The following is a 5,377-nucleotide window of genomic DNA, read 5'->3' on the forward strand; positions in this document are numbered from 1 at the left end:
GTAATAGGTGTTAGAACCAGGAGACAAATAAATGAAGAAACAGGAAAGGGACAGATTAATTCCAACTTTGGGACCAGAACAACTTAGCAGAGGAGGTGGGCTTTGAGAAGGTACTTCACTTCCACAGTCAGAAATGGTAGGAAAGATGGCTGCCTGGGAGACTGGGGCAGCTGGATCCAGACACAGAGCCATATCACAAGGAAACCTTAAACTTCCTACCCTTGGATTATCACATGAGATAGAAATACATTTACATCCTGTTTAAGTCATTGCTTTTTAAAAAGTGGTGGGAGTGTTCTCAAAGAACTAAAAGGAAATCTGCCATTCAATCCAGCAATCCCACTACTGTACTTGGTATCTACCCAAAGGAACAGAGGCCATTATACAAAAGAAGATACTGGCACTCATCTGTTTATTACAGCATAATTTACAAATGCAATGATGTAGAATCAACCTAAATGCCTTTCATCTGATCAGTGGCTAAAGAGAATATATATATACCACAGAATACTACTTAGTCATTTAAAAAAAATAATGTTTTTTGCAACAACTTGGATGGAATTGAAGACCATCATCCTAAGTGACATAACACATGTTCACACAAATAGGAGCTAACAATAATTGCCCCTTGATGTCCCAGAAAAATAAAGAAAACTGGAAGACTTCTAAAATAAATTATAACATTCTGTCTGTAAAGTTTCATTAGCCAAAGTACGTAATGCTAAATTTCAAAAAAATCTTAGTCTTAAAAAAAATTTCTAAAATCTATTTAGGGGGTTATTAGAGAGTGAAAATTGAATTTTTATAGAAGACATATTAAAAATGAGAGATGTTATAAGATATACTACACTTAACAAAAATAACTATAAGCTCAGTCAATATTTTATTTTGAAATTTTGAGTTATTTTGACATTTTGGTTTTAATTCATGAAGAATAAAGTTTATATACTGCCTTACCAAATAAAGAGTTAAGGAAAATATAAGGTTAAAGTAATAGCACGTCCTCTTATTCTGTATAACTAGAATATTTTATAAATTGCTAGATATTTTAGGCATCAGAAAAGAATAATATTCACAAAAATATTAAGCCCCAACCTAGCTTGTGATTAAGATTTTTTTATTTGTAAAACATGCTATTAAATAAAAACTATTCATTAAATGTGTTCTAAAATTAAAAAAAAAAAAAACAAGTGGGAGCTAAGCTACAGGTCTGCAAAGGAATACAGAATGGTATAATAAACAATGTAGACTCAGAAGAGCAAGGGTGGGAGGGAGGGTAGGGATGAAAAATCACCTATCAGGTACAATGCGCACTAGCAAGGGTGTCAGGTACACAAAGCCCAGACTTCACCACCATCAATGCATCCATGTAACCAAAAACTACTTGTACTCCTAAAGCTACTTAAAATTTAAAAAAAAAATAAATAAATAGGGATTACAGTTATCTTCTAGAAAAAAAAAAGTTGTGGGAAAGGAATTCTAGACAAAGAGGAGGGCATGAGCAAAGGCAGAAAAGTAGAAAACATGTTAAGCAGAGCAGAAACTTGAAGGATCCAATGAAGACGGAATAGGCAGTGAGGTTGGGGCCTGGCAAGGTGAAGTGTGAGATCGTTGGAAAGGTAGACTGGGGTAAAGTAATGGAGGACCAGAATGTGTGCTGCAGGTTGTATTTGAAAACATTATTTCCAGATGGTTGTAGTGGCCCACGCCTGTAATCCCAGCATTTTGGGTGGCTGAGACGAGAGGATTGCCTGAGTCCACGGGATCGAGACCAGCCTGGGCAACATGCTGAGACCTCATTTCCACAATAAATCAAAAAATTAGCTGGGTGTGGTGGTGCATGCCTGTGTTCCCAGCTACTTGGAAGGTCGGGGTGGAAAGATCGCCTGAACCCAGCAAGTCGAGTCTGCAGTAGCTGTGAGCATGCCACTGTACTCCAGCCTGGGCAACAGAGTGAGACTCCTACTCAAAAACAAAAAAAGAAAGAAAACATCATTTCCTTCGCCAAGAATTTTCTTTGCTGCTGCCAGGGGCCTGGGGACAGTAGTAATTCAGGATCACTTAATCCAATTTCAGGGCCTAAAGTTTTCTGGTAGTTTTGGATGACTTGAGGTTATACTGTAAGTTCAGTTTCTAGCTCTTTCTGACTCCTTGGGTGGATTTCCAATGGTCTTAGATTCTTACTTATGTCCACTTCGTTCTGAGAAGCCGTCAAAGCATAACTGAGCCTCTCAGCTGTTTGGTGAGGATTAACAATGGCCCCCAGGGCCAAAACAGACTAGACACTGCCATTTGTAATCCCAGCCCTTTGGGAGGGAGGATAGCTGGAGGCCAGGAGTTTGAGACCAGCCTAGGCAACATAGTGAGACCTCGTCTCTACAAAATATCAAAAAAATTATCTGGACATGTTGGCATAGGCCTGTAGTCCTAGCCAGTTGGGAGGCTGACGTGGCCTGACTTATAACAAATAAACAAATAAATAAGATCCTACTGTCACCTTTCTGAATTTCCTCTCAGAGTAATTGCTGTCATTATTTTGTTGCCTACTTGATGCCTCTAAGATTTTAAAAAATATTTTGTCCAGCTTTTTTGCTGGAGAATTGTTCTGAATTAGCTAGTGCTCCTTACTGGGTGTGGAAGTTCTACTAAGTTGCCACTTCAGATTTATGACCAGAAATCTTAAGCTGACTCTCAGCAATGCTGAGCAATCTTAATATATCCAAATACTTAATCTATTCTCTCTTTTCTAGAGATAACTAATACACATTTTCTTATTTCTCCTTGCTGTCGGCTGGTGCTCTCAGTTCTTAACACAGTGAAACAAAAAGAAGAGGATGATTGTGTCTTTCCACCACTATTTATCATGTCTGCATTTCTATCCATGAATTCTTCCTATACAGTGGATAAAGTGTCTGGACTTCTACTAGGATCAAGTGGTCGATTTAGCACTGGATGCCATCCTTTTCTGTTTCTTGAGTGGCTTTTCTCCTATCATATATCCCTTTCTCATGTATCACCTTGATTCTTTTCTTACTTCATCATCATAAAAATATCTCCAACATATATTTACAATGTCTTGTATTAAAAACAATAACTCTCTCTTAACCACACATTCTCATTCAGTTAAGCAAAATTCCCCATAGAATTGTCTCTTGCTTGCTGCTGCTTGCTTCATCTCCCACTCTCTGGTTGACAGATTCCAGTTGCGCTTTCATTCCCGGCAGTCTGTTGAAACCTCTCTTGACATGGTTGCTTGTGACCCCTCCATCTTGTTCAATCCAAAGGTCATTTCTCAAACAGCTTTTTACAGAGTTGGTTCCATTTTCTTTACCTTTAGCTTTTTCTTTTAAACTAATTCTAAACTTATAAACTCCCATAAATCATCCAGTTTATCAAATTCTAATGTGGCTATTTGCCACATAGGTTACATCATTCTCATTCTCTCTGTCAGTCTTTGTCTCTGTCTCTCTATCTCTGTCTCTCCCTCCCTCCTTGCGATATATATCTTGAGTCAATGGAAAGTAAGTTGCAGATATCATGCTCCTTTACCCCTAAATTCTTCAGCAGTGTGTATTTCCTAAGGACAAAGACATTCACTTGCATAGCCATGTTACAATGATCAAAAATCACATTGATACAATTCTGTTATCTAATCAACATACCATACTTAAGTATTGCCAATTGCCCCAATAATAACTCACAGCACTCTTTTCTGGCTCAAAATCCAAACCAGGATCATGCCTTGAATTTCATTTTCATATCTGTTTAGTCTCCTTTAATCTGAAATGATTCCTCAGCTTTTCTGTGACTAACATCACCTTGATATTTCTAAAAAGTAGAGTGCAGAATGCTCCTCAATTTGGGTTTATCTGATGCTTCCTTATGATTTGATTCAGCTCATGAATTTTTGACAGGAATACTGCATAAGTAATATTGTTTCCTCTTTGGTACATCATATCAAGAGGCACATTATCCCTTTCTTAGTTATGCTAACTTTGATGACTTGGCTAAAGAGGTGCCTATCAGGCTTCTCTGTTGTGATGTAACCCTTTTTCTTTTTGTAATTAATAAATAGTTTAGCAGGGCACAGTGGCTGAAGCCTGTAATCCCAGCAATTTGGGAGGCAGAGGTGAGAGGATTGCCTTAGCTCAGGGGTTCAAGACCAGCCTGAGCAACATGGCGAGACCTCATCTCTAAAATAAATCTAAAAATTAGCCAGGCGTGGTGGCTAATGCCTGTGGTTCCAGCTACTTGGAAGGCTAGGGCAGAAGGATCGCTTGAGTCTAGCAGGTCGAAGCTGCGGTGGCCATGAGCATGCCACTGCACTCCAACCTGGGTAACAGAGTGAGACTCCAACTCTATCAATCAATAAATCAATCAATAATTTGTGGGGAGATACTTTGAGGCTATGTAAATATTCTAATCCTCATCAAATTTTTGTTCACTAGTTTTAGTATCATTTATGATTCTTTCCTGAATTAGTGATAACCGTGATGTTTATAAAAAGGTGGTTTTCCTTTTTACTTTTAAGTAAGCTCTGCCAAATTTTATAATAAAGAACAATTTTGCATGGTTTACTTTTCACCTGTCTGTTATGGCATGCTTCGAATGATATCAGAATCACCTGGATCAATGATAGCCAGTGTGCATACTCTGTAGTATTTTCCGCACACTGTGCCCAACTCAATATCACTGCCACTGTAGTGATGGACACCAGTTTTGACCAACATAGCATAGTACTCTATTTCAGATTTACTCAAAGTCAGGCAGTTGTTGGAGAGTTTGCCAATTTCACTTTGCCTTGTCAGACCATCTTCAGAGTCAGCTTGTACCCCAACCCGTACTTTTCACTTTTCATAATGAGTTAGAGCCTAGAGTTGATGAACTCCAGTGAATTTTTCATCTTCTTTGTGGCCACCATCTTCCTGCCTTAGGTGTGGGATGGCCCCCAACCAAGAACAGTCACCAAGATGGCCGGGAAGCGAGAAAGGGAGTTAACACAATGCAAAGCTCTTCACCAAAAAGGTGGTTTTCTAAATCATCATTCCATCTAGATTTATTAGTTATTAGTTACATGCAAGAGCTTTTTCAATCTGTCTATATGTCCATCCATCCAACCATCCATCCATCCATCCATCCATCCATCCATCCATCCATCCATCCATCCATCCGTGTAGACTCATTGATTTTTATTTTATTCAGTAGGTTATAATTTATTGCTATCATTATATATTTTTACCATTACATTGTCCCAGATTTGGCCAGTGGGATTTCCTTCAGGCTGACTGCTGTGCACACTTTTTTTTTTGAGTTGGAGTCTCACTCTGTCACCCAGGCAGTGGCTCACTCATGGTCACTGCAGTCTCGACCTGCTGGG

The 5,377-nt window shown here is 38.7% G+C and overlaps 1 pseudogene; it reads right to left on the reverse strand.

The window, feature by feature from the left end:
* Positions 1-4,574: 4,574 nt before the first annotated feature.
* LOC110596701 lies at positions 4,575-4,921 on the reverse strand (annotated as a pseudogene).
* Between the last annotated feature and the right edge of the window lie 456 nt (positions 4,922-5,377).

Source organism: Carlito syrichta, unplaced genomic scaffold (assembly GCF_000164805.1).
Source record: "Carlito syrichta isolate Samal-C Ts95f unplaced genomic scaffold, Tarsius_syrichta-2.0.1 Scaffold312570, whole genome shotgun sequence".
In the NCBI taxonomy this organism is placed as follows: Eukaryota; Metazoa; Chordata; class Mammalia; order Primates; family Tarsiidae; genus Carlito; species Carlito syrichta.